The following is a 12,431-nucleotide window of genomic DNA, read 5'->3' on the forward strand; positions in this document are numbered from 1 at the left end:
ACTCCGACTTCTAGCACCTAAAACTGTGAGAGAATAAATTTCCGCTGTTTAGTCCACTCATTCTTTGGTATTTGTTATGCAACCTGCCCTAGTAACTAATACAGTGACCTAATATTCATATATGGTATACTTTCAGTCCTTTATTTCCATCTTTACTGAGGTATAATTGACAAAATTATAATATATTTAAAGTATAAATGTAATGATTTGATATTCAAATACATTTTAAAAGGATTCCCACCATCAAGTTCATTCACACATCCATCACCTTTCATATATAGCTTTTTATTTTTTTGGTGAGAACACTTAAGTTCTACTCTCTTAGCAAATGTCAATTATACATTAGAGTATTTTTAACTATAGTTAAAAATGATTAACTTTTCTAATGAATCACATTATTCATTAGATCCTCAGACTTTATTCCTCTTATAACTGAAAGCATGTTCCCTTTTATCAGCCTCTATCTATATCCCCCAACCTTCATCCCCAAACAACCACTTTTCTACTCTATGTTTCTGTGCCTTCAGCTTTGGTATGTCTTCATCCTAGTGGGATGATAAAAGAGAAAGTATGGCCTCATACTTACACCTAATGTTTTGTTTAAAGTTTTAGCTTTCAACTTGATAAACTCTTTCATAAGTCCTTTCACTGTCAGGATAAATCAGTGCAGCAAAGTAAAGCAAGTGTTCTTGTCTTACAAATAAGGAAACTGAGACACCTACCAAATAAGACTCAACCAAAGTCACATAACGTGCGGGGGCAAACTGAGACCAGATTTAGAGATTTGGTCATCTAGACCAGTAGCCTTTCCACTGACCATTTTCATCCTATCAAATGGAATATTTAATGATAACTATTTCAAACACGGCTTATTTCCAAGTATGTCAAAGCCACTCAGCAAATGCATATTGAGCATGTGTGTGTGTGTGTATGTGTGTGTGTGTGAGTCTTTCTTAGGAACTGAGAAGACAGTGATAGAATGTGGTGTCTGTTTTTGAGGAGCATGCTGTCTAGATGTGTTGACTGACATCTAAACAAGCAATATTTTATGCAGTGTGAAAAGCACTGTAATAACAGTGTGAGCAAAGCATCATAGCAACACCATTGAGGAGGACCTCACAGGTAGAGACTTTGTGCTGGGCTTGAAGAAAGTGAAGGAACTTGTCAGATGGAGGTTGGGTTTCCAGCAGAGGGACTTCACTCAGGGAGTCCAGAGTTGTGGGAGGTGAAGACTAGAACGTGGTGACTGGAGAACTAAATGGAGGACTATGGTGGGGGACAGAGGCTGGAGGAGGGGTGACAATTCTAAAGAGCATGTGAGGAAGTTTGGCCTTTGCCATAGCAAATTTTCTCAGATTATTGCATTTCTTTTACAAGGTAAAGAGTTAATAGCTGTCATAAGATTGTTGGATTTTTATTTTACTAAGTAAAAACCAAACTACTATCATCTGAAATTAACATCATTTTCATAAAGAACAATGCCAAGAATGTATGCGAATCATATATCTACTAAAAAAAAAACATAGTTGAATACATTAAGCTTTATGAAAAACTGTATTGTCCACTTTTCACTAATTTCACCACGACAGAGTTTGAGGGAGGCCACCCTACAGATCACATTTCTCAGACTTTAATGGGGATATGTGAATCACCTGAGGATCTTGTTAGAATGCAGATTCTAATTCTGGGTGGAGCTAAGAGTCTATGATTCTAGAAGCTTCTATGTCAGGTCCTTGCTGCTGGAGTCTTGAACACATTGAGTAGCAGAGGTTAGTCTACACAGCAAGATTGGCTCGACTGCATTTGTATTTTATAAAGTTAAACCAGAAAACTATGTGTGAAATTGGTTGCAAATGAATTGCTACTGCAGTTAATCACACAACAAAAGTTCTGCAGACATTTGTCCTATACATTATGAATAATTACTGTAACTTGGCTTTCTTGTCCCCTGATTCATTGCAGGAATTCCTCAAATGGCAAGAACACCTCAAAGATTTGCAAAAAATTACATTCTTTGAATGCACTATATATGTTTCCCCTATTTAATAGTTTGGTCTTACTATAGAAATGGAATTTAGCAGAATTCTTATATGTTGTCTATTTCAAGAAGAGAGCATCTACAGCCAAAAATAAAATGATTTAAAAATAGTATAAATTGAAACAGCAGGAGTTGATTTGGTGCCATCTTTTCTCAGGGACTCCAGCAGTGATTGAGTCCTGTACACGGAGAACAGATTGTTCCATGTGAGGCCTATTAGAAGTTAACTCCAAAGCAGATGTTCCTGAAGATTCTGTTACCATTATAGACAAGCTGTTCTCATTTTGTAGAAAAACAAATATGTAATAATAAATTATCATACTTACCTTAATGACTTATTAATGATTCTTTAGTAAACATTCACAAAAGGGGATAGGAAGTTTTAAAATGTACTATTTAAAATAATGTTTTTATTACATTAGAAGCCTAACACATAGTGAGCAATAACAGATGATGAATCTTACAAATATCTTACACTTATTGGGAAGGCTGCTGGAACCCAAGGCAGAAAACAGCAAAAGAGAATGACTTTGGGGTCAGCTGTCATTTTCAAGAAGGTCTAAGTTCAGAGACCAGATGGTATTCTTTAAAAGATTAATTTGGAGATGCTCCCCATAAAATCTTTAATAGGTGATTATTTTTCCAAAGCTATTTGAACTCTAGCCCTCAGAGAACTTACAATTTTTAAAGGGGGTCTTAATATTCTTTGGGCTTCCCTCATAGCTCAGTTGGTAAAGAATCTGGCTGCAATGCAGGGGACCCTGGTTCGATTCCTGGGTCAGGAAAATCCCCTGGAGAAGGGATAGGCTACCAACTCCAGTATTCTTGGGCTTCCCTTGTGGTTCAGCTGGTAAAGAATCTGCCGGCAATGCAGGAGACCTGGGTTCAATCCCTGGGTTGGGAAGATCCTCTGGAGAAGGGAAAGGCTACCCACTTCCATATTATGGCCTGGAGAAGTCCATGGACTATGGGTCACAAAGAGTCGGACACGACTAAGCAACTTTCACTTAATATTCTTTGGTCTTTTATTCCATAATTGGGTACCCAGTGCTTGAATAAACACAACTCCTGATGGATGCATCGCCCAATGTTACGTAGTTCCCAATGCCTCAGTAAATTTCGCGTAGTGACACAGCCGTCCCCAAGCCCTGGGAGAGACTCAGGCAGGCCCACGACGCTCCTGCCTAGTTTAGCAACAGACAGTATTGGGCACTTTGTGAAACTCACCCAGCCTCAGCTCCAAAATACAGCATAAGCATCCAAAATAGCTGAAAATTTTAAAATATTTATATTACCTACAAATATTATGCACTAAAATCCTGGCTAGTGAGAAGAAATAGAAGGGATGTGTGTATACCTTTATAATTCAAAAATACTGAGGAGCTTTGAACTGAGGTCCTAAAACACACCTTAAACAAAATTACAAAGAAAGTCCCAGTTGGTTCATCAAGTATATGAAGAGCAGTTATTCCTTTACCCCTGTGCCCCCTACACAGACCAGTGGTCTTTATGTGGGGTCATCATGCCCAGGATGTTACAAGATTATCCTCCTTGATGCAGGGAAAATATTGGAATTTCTTTTTACATTTATTTGTCTAAAATCAGTTACATAAAACTTCATTATCATTTAATGCTTTAACTGACTCTAGTACGTGCATTGAGTGTGAGTGTGAGTGTGTGTGAGTGTGTGTGTGTGTGTGAGAATTGGGTTGATGTGGATGGAGAGACTGATAGATAAATGGATGGACGGATGTACTTTTCTTGATATAGCTAGAACTGTGTGATAAACAAATGAAAGCTGGAAATCTCTGGTCTAAGATACTAGGACTGTTTTCCTTTGCATTTTCAGAGACTTGTCAGGTGACTTAATTTATTCAAATTGTCCTTAAGGGGTATAATATCAAATAATTTTTATATTTTTTAAATAAAATTTATTTTTATTGAGATATAATTGACATATAACATTGTATTAGTTTTACATGTACAATGTGAGAACAATTTTTAGATGGAAAAATCAGAAACACCAGTAATAATACATGGTGGTACTTTAGTCACTAAGCCATGTCTGAGTCTTTGCCGCAAATCTGTGGGTAACAGATAAGCCTGGAAAAGTTAGTATTGGTCAAAATGTTGAGTGCCAAGTAAAGGAGTTCGACTTTTATTATTTATTAACAAGAAGACCTATTGAGGTTTTTAAAAAGTGAGTGGAGGTCAATCTGCAACAGTGGGCATGAGGGATGTATATATGTGTGGGCTTAGTCCCTCAGTTGTGTCCAGCTCTTTGTGATCCCATGGACAGTAGTCTGCCAGGCTCCTCTGTCCATGCATTCTCCAGGCAAGAATACTGGAGTGGGTTGCCATGCCCTCCACCAGGGGATTTTCCCAACCCAGGGATTGAACCCAGGTCTCTCGCATTGCCAGCAGATTCTTTACCATCTGAGCCACCAGGGAAGCCCCTGTATATATATGTATATTACATAATATTCTATACATAGTACATACACAACACACACACATATATGTATTCATTTTTGTTGAGATATAATTGACATATAACATTGTATTAGTTTTAAATATACAACATAAGAACAATTTTTAGATGGAAAATCAGAAATACCAGTAATAATACATGGTGGTGGTTTAGTGTGTGAATACACACACACATATACATAAAGATGTATATATACACACACACAGACATATATGTGTGTATGTGTGTATACTGTATATAGTATATTATGTAATATAAACACATAATAAAGAAGAGTTGGGAGTTAAGGGACTACTGTAGCACCCCACAGATATGAGGAAAATAGGCCTAAACCAAGAGGATAATGTACTTATTGTCCTTTTTTCTTTCTTCTTTCTGCCTTTCAAAGCACCACTAGTTTGAATAAAAGGCAGTGTGGACCGTAGTCAGGAACATGGCTCCTGAAATCACATCCTGACTCCCCTACCTGCCAGTTCTGTGAGCTTAGGCAGGTGTGATGGTTAATTTTATGTGTCAACTGACTGGCCACGGGGTGCCTAGATTAAACATGACTCTGGCTGTATTTGTGAGAGTATTTCTGGATGAGGTTAACATTTGAATCCATGGACTGAGTAAAGCAGGTTGCCCTTCCCAGTGTGCAGGGCCTCATCCAATTTGAGGTCCTGGCTAGAACAAAATGTAGAGGAAGGGGGAATTCTCTCTCTCTCTCTCTCTCTCTCTCTCTCTCTCTCTCTCTGCCTTATTGCTTGAGCTGGGACATCTCATCATTCTTTCTGCCCTCGGACTGGGATTTGCACCATCTGCTCTCCTGGTTCTCAGGCCTTTGCACTCAGATGGTTATACAACTGGCTTGGCTTTTCTGGCTCTGCAGCTTACAGAAGCAGATTGTGGGCCTCTCAGGCCCCATATTTACATGAGCCAATTCCTTATAATAAATCTCAATCTCTCTCCTCTCTCAGTAGATAGAGAAGTAGATAGAGATATCCTTAAATGCTATTGGCTTTGTTTCTCTAAACACACTTGACTAATACAGCAGGTTAAGTTCATACTTCCCTGAGGGACACCCTAAGAGCTCTCAGAAGTATAGATAATACTGTTCACACTGTGTCGAAGTCCAGCACTCCCACATCCTTACTCTGACCAGTTATATTTCCTGAGGCAAACAATTTCTGTCACTACAGGCAGAATATTCCTCTGAATGAAGTTTCAGAATCTGCTATCACCAAACCCTGGTTTCCCCATCACTTTGTTCTCAAGTCATGAGGGAGTGAAGAAGTCGGGTGGGGATGAGAAAAAGGCGTGGGGATGAGAAAGGAGGGTGCAGAGGAAATGCTGCTTGTGCTCCTGACTTGACACACACAGTAATTTTATATGTTTAAAGCCTTGAGTTCTTATAAAGGCATGCCCAGGAATATGACCTGTTATTAGTTCTCTATTATGCTTTCATCAAAAACACACATTACTGTATTTTTAAGGCAGAGTTCAATTTTGGCACCCTATTCGTGTTTTTTAGGCATCAGAGAAATTGGCAAAAATGTTATGCAGTGACAAACAAAAAGTAGTAGGTTCTAGTAATTGCTTATATTTCCTTCTGCTTAGCCATTGTTTATTGCTTTCATCAGTTATTATATTACACTTTTCTCCATCACTGAACATTTTAGCCTGAAGTTAATTTACTTTCAAATTCAGTGAACACAAGAGTGACACTTTCTGCATTTCTGCTTTATTGCATGACTCTAAGGAGGTGCTAAGATGATTCCTTCTACCTAGCGAAAACACTTTCTGTGTGTTTTGCAAGCTTTAGGCCTAATTTGCATATTCATAGCAAGCAATTATCTTGATTTTTGAAAAAGATGTTCATTTACAATATCAAAAATTTCAGAATCCTTTCACTTGAGTTATCAAAATAATTATCACAATTTTGCACAGCAGTGATCTAGATGTGATCTCAGTTGCCACTTGGCCTACAGTACAAAAGCAACTACAAATCAAAGAAGCAAAACATCATTTACTGTGACATTTATCCTACTTTGTAGAAGACTAAGAATAGGTTCACTCCAATCCACCTTCTCAGGAACCCTGGTTGGCTCAATTTGTTACTGGTGAAGTGTCCAGAAAATGCTGATGCATGCGGGCATGTCAGAGCTTTTCAGCTAAATTTCACACTTGTATTTTTCATATTGTATGGTGACATGATTTTAAGGAGAGAAAAGAAGCGATCTTATGAACTGCCTGCTGGAAAAGGCTAGTTGTATGGCAACTTAGCAGTTCTGAGTAAGTTCTGAAGAGGAAGACTGCTGCACTGACCTCTCTGATTCTGTCCGCAGGTGAGTCAGCCTCCTGTCCCATCAACTTCCTGGAGTGTAGGACCGCAGCCCCCTTCTCCTGCCAGGAGCCACCCTGTGGGTTTCTTCTTAGCAGGTTCAGGCTCATCACCTCAAAGAAAACCTCCTGCTTTGCTCTTCTCGGGTCTGTCTTCCCTGAATCACTTTTCTCCCAGCTCTTCCATGTTTTCTAACCCTTCTCCCTATCATCTTTTCCGGAGAATTCAGTGTACACCTGGGCAGGTCTAAGGGACCCGCTGGGAGAAGCTCTGAGTCCAGACTTCAAGAGTTAAGTGGAAGTGGGTGACTCCGGAGCATCCTTAGGAAATTTCCAACCTGGCAACATGGATGCGTGAAGACGCTCTGTCTGTTTAATTCTGCACCCAGGCCAGGCACAAGGGCGGCTCAGGGCTGTAGTGGAGGTCAGCGTCAGCGACCTTCAGGACACAGGGAGAGTGCACACTGTCTGCTCACATTTGCCCAGTGGGCCTTGTCGTGGGGCTGCTGGGATGAGCCCACACCCCAGCCCCACATGACTTCAACCCAGCCACCCTCCCAAAAACTTCGGAGACCTCTGCTGGTGTGTCCACCCGCAGCATCCTTTTCTGTTCACCCTTTGCGCTCTGACCATGAATCTCTCTCCCTGATTCATCCTGGCCTTCCGCAAATCTTTCCCTTCACCCTTGCCCACCTGCTCTCCTGACCTCACACTTGAATTTGTTTTTCAGCAGGCAGTTAGGAGACTGAAACTGTGTTTTCCTCTAGCCATTCCTAAGTGAATCAGGGGTAATTTTTCAAACCTGGAACTCAAAGTCCTTAGACAATAGGTTCTACACTTACTTTTGAATTTTCTTACCAATCTTCTATCTTTTAAAATTTATTTATTTTTAATTGGAAGATGATTGCTTTACAATATTGTTTTTGGTTTGTGCCATACATCAACCAAACACAGTATCATAAAGCAATTATCCTCCAATTAAAAAAGAAGCAACCTAGATGTTCATTGGTGTATGAATGGATAAGGAAGTTGTGGAACTTACACACAATCAAATGTTATTTAGATATAAAATGGAATGCATTTGAATCAGTTCTAATGAGGTGAGTCTGGAGCCTATTATACAGAGTGAAGTAAGTCAGAAAGAGAAAGACAAATATTGTATATTAACTGCATATATGTGGAATTTAGAAAGACGGTGCCAACGATCCTACCTGCAGGGCAGCAAAGGAGACACATGTAAAGAACAGACTTTTAGACTCAGTGGGAGAAGACAAGGATGGGATGATTTGAGAGAATAGCATTGAAACATGTACATTACCATTTGTAAAACAGATGACCAGAGCAGGTTCGATGCATGAAGCAGGGCACCCAAAGCCGGTGCTCTGGGACAACCCAGAGGAACAGGGTAGAGAGAGGAGGGAGGGGAGTTCAGGATGGGGTTGGGGGGAACACATGTATACCTGTGGCTGATACATGTTGATGTGTGGCACAAGCCATCATAATATTGTAAAGTAGTTATCCTCCAATTAAAATAAATTAATTAATTGGGGGGAAAAAAAGGTTTCTGCCATACATCAACGGGCTTCCCAAGTGGCACTAGTTGTAAAGATCCCATCTGCCAACCCAGGATACATAAGAGATGCCGGATCAATCCCTGGGTTGGGAAGATCACTTGGAGGATGGCGTCACAACCCACTCCAGTATTCTTGTCTAGAGAATCCCATGGACAGAGAAGCCTGGCAGGCTATAGTTCATAGGGTTGCACAGAGTCACACACAACTGAATCAACTAATATGCTTGTATACATCAACATGAATCAGCCATAAGTATACATATGTCCCCTCCCTCTTGAATCTTCCTCCCACCTCCCACCCATCCCACCCCTCTAGGTTGTCACAGGGCACCAGGTGTGAGCTCCCTGCATCATTCAGCAAATTCACACTGGCTATCTATTTTGTATATGGCTTATCAATCTTCTAAATGAATTCACTTCTTCAGGGATAGAGAATACCTGCACCGCTATTCAGCTCTTCCCTGAGGTCCAAGTGCTAATGCCCCCTGCAGCCCATTCTTTTCTTGCTGGGATGTGTCCCAGGTCCTTGCTATGGCTGCAATCCATCCTTCAGCTTCTCTCGCAGGCATACTTTTCCCCATACATTCTACCAGTAATGTCTACTGGCTGTTTCCACTTTTAGTGTCTTGGTCTTTCCATCACAAGCAAATTCAAAACTCTTCAGGAGGAGTCCTTTTTTGCTGTTTCCTCCATAGCACACAGCACAAAGGCATCTAGAGGCAATTCTTATTTAATAATGGGCAGGGCTTCCCTAAGCCCCCAAGATCCAGCTAAGGTGGTCTCCTAGCCTCAGTTACATGGGTAGTCAAAGTCCAAATACCCATCTAGATTCTGCAGTTTCCTCTGGGTGTCAACCCTCACCACCCCTAGTCCCAGGGGAGATGCCTTGCTCTGCAGAATGCTGACCCAAAGTCCAGCAAACAAACACAAATCCACTCACACAAGGCATCTGAGAGCCTAGGAGGACTTACTGAAAATTTGAGAAGGAAATGTTATTAATGTATTTGCCACATATTCATCAGTGGCCTGCTTGGGCCTCCTCTCTCCCATCTCTCTCCTCTTTTCTCTCTACCCCCATCCTTTCAAAAGTAGCCTCCTGAATACAGCACAAACCACCCCACCCCCTTCTGCTCTCATTTTCTCTGCAAAGCAACCTACCTCTTTCTTATGGTGCGCAGCACCTGTTGACATCATTGTTTTCAGGGCTTCCCTTGTGACCCCAGTAATACATCAAAGTTATTTTCTAAAAAAAGTCCCTTCTCATGGTATATCTGGTATAGCTGTTAGAATAACTTTATTATTATTATTTATTAACTGGGTCTTTTGTTGTTGTTATCGTTCAGTCGCTCGGTCATGTCCAACTCTCTACGACCCCATAGGCTATAGCCCGCCAGGCTCCTCCATCCTTGGGATTTCCTGGGCAAGAATGCTGGAGTGGGTTGGCATTTCCTTCTTCAGGGGATCTTCCCAACTCAGGAATCGAACCCTGGACTCCTGCGTCTCTTGCATCGCAGGCAGATTCTTTACCATTGAGCCACAAGGGAAGACCCTTTAGGAAAACTTGTTACATTGAAATATCTGCTCACTTCAAGGACAGTTCATTCTGAGGCTTCTGCTATTCTCCCTTTTGTTAAATCAGCATGTATTGTTACTGAATGCTCTTCTTCTCCTTTCCTATCTTCAGAATTTTGTTCATGTGCACTTTCAAGTGGGTCTTATTCTTGACTTCCAGAACTTTGAACTTTATTCAAAGCACTTTCCCCAAAGTAAGCTTTTCCTCCTCATGTGGTAAGGCTGACAAAATGGAAATATAAAAAATGGCAGTGGTATCTGTCTGGGTTACTTTGCTTAGTTTATTTTATGAAGTACTTCTATTTGTTGCGAGTAACACTATCAATACTCAACAATAGCAATCATGCCTTGGCAATCTCCATCATGACTCAGTGGAGATAGTGGCGTGCCCTCCTGACTTTTAAGTAATGTTGTCACCGTCTAATATTACCTGTTCTCCTTTGCCAAGACTGCTCCCACTTGCCTCCATTAGTTCTTGAATTATTTTTTCCCCGTATATTCATTAGAATCAGGAAAAGCTAGCTCTGCAGAAAATGCTGCCAAAGTCTTTAAACTAGTCATATTTTACTTCACCCTCCCATAAGACATCCTAGTTTACATTTCTAATTCAACTGCAACTCATAATTCTAAATTCTCTTTATTTCTCAATCTTCGCTGGAAACTTGAGTATTCTTTATTTAAATTTTCCTGGTGTGAGTAGTTTGTGGACACTATAATGTCACTCCAGTGGTTGTACTACTTCCTAAACAAGCCCTAGCACCTGCCCCACGAAGTGCATGAATGCACAGGCACACACATATACTCACACATAAATAAAGTGGGTGCTGCTAGTGATTCTCACTTTTGGGAAATAATTTTTAGTTTTCAAAAATGAGCTCAATAGCTACCATTAAAAAAATCTAACATGGTTCTTTAGACCTACCCAGATGTTAGTGGTTTTTATTTGGGAATATTTGCTCTTTGAAGATGAAAATGAGTTATTACACAACTATGATGTCACACAAAAGGAGATGCTTACATAGTACTTCCACTAATTTGCAAAGAAAGGGCACTTACAGCTTGGACACCTCCTTAGATTCCCCCCTTTGCTGCAGATTAGACAGACTCTCTAGTCTCATCTCCCTGGATTATTTTAGGGGGAAACTAAAGTGTCAGATGATACTTGGCTGGCCTGCGTTGTCCTGGTCCTGAGGGGCCTGGGTTCTGGCTGCTGTGAGAAATTTTGGCAAGTCAAGCTCTGAGAGTCCAGGTATTTTCCTTTATAAAGTGGGCCCAATAATAATGAGATACTGCTGAACACAGGAGGGGTGTGCAGTAAGCAGGCTACCGAGGACACAATCTGTTCTACACACTGGCCCCGAGACACTGCCTGTGTGTCTTGACTCTGCCCCACCCACCCACCACACTCCTTGCTCACCTCCTCCTGGGCAGGTGGAGAGGAAATCCAGTCGCTTCTGCTGCAGCCTCCCCCTTAGCTCCACTGCTGACCATTCAGGCTTCCCTCTCTCTGCTCTGTGGCCAGTGACTGACATGGGGCCTCTGTGTTTTCCTGGCTGCCACTTCCTGCCTGATAGCCATCTTTCTGGGAATTCCTAAGAATGCTGGTGTCTGGGGCTTCCCTCTCTTACTTTTTGAGTATAGTCAGAGACTTATTGGGCTTCCCAGGTGGCACTAGTGGTAAAGAACCCACCTGGCAATGCAGAAACCATGAGATCCCTGGGTTTGATCCCTGGATCGGGAAGATCCCCCTGGAGTAGGAAATAGCAATCGACTCTAGTATTCTTGCCTAGAGAATCCCATGGACAGAGGAGCCTGGCAGGCTACAGTCTATAGGGTCACAGAGAGTCAGACACAACTGAAGCGACTTAGCACACATAGATTCACTTGGCTTTAAACACATTTTATATCACTGTTTTGAACCTTGTGAGTGGGACAAAGGGGTAGCATCTCCTCAGCTGACATTGTAGAAGTATTACAGTGTTATCTGACTTGATCTCTCTTTGGTTCCTAGTGAGCCTGGAATTGCTTATTCAACCTTTATTTTTTTAAAGCTTTTCATTTTGTTTTGCTGCTGCTAAGTCGCTTCAGCTGTGTCTGACTCTGTGCGACCCCATAGATGGCAGCCCACCAGGCCCCTCCATCCCTGGGATTCCCCAGGCAAGAATACTGGAGTGGGTTGCCATTTCCTTCTCCAATTTTGTTTTGGGGTATAGCCAATTAGGAGTTCCCTGGTAGCTGAGCTGGTAAAGAATCTGCTTGCAATGCAGGAGACTCTGGTTCAATTCCTGGGTCAGGAAGATCCCTGGAGAAGGGATAGGCTACCCACTCCAGTATTCTTGGGCTTCCCTGGTGGCTCAGATGATAAAGAACCCCCCCTGTAATGCGGGAGACCTGGGTTCAGTCTCTGGGTTGGGCAAATCCCCTGGAGAATGGCA

Source organism: Cervus elaphus, chromosome 16, assembly GCF_910594005.1.
Source record: "Cervus elaphus chromosome 16, mCerEla1.1, whole genome shotgun sequence".
NCBI lineage: Eukaryota > Metazoa > Chordata > Mammalia > Artiodactyla > Cervidae > Cervus > Cervus elaphus.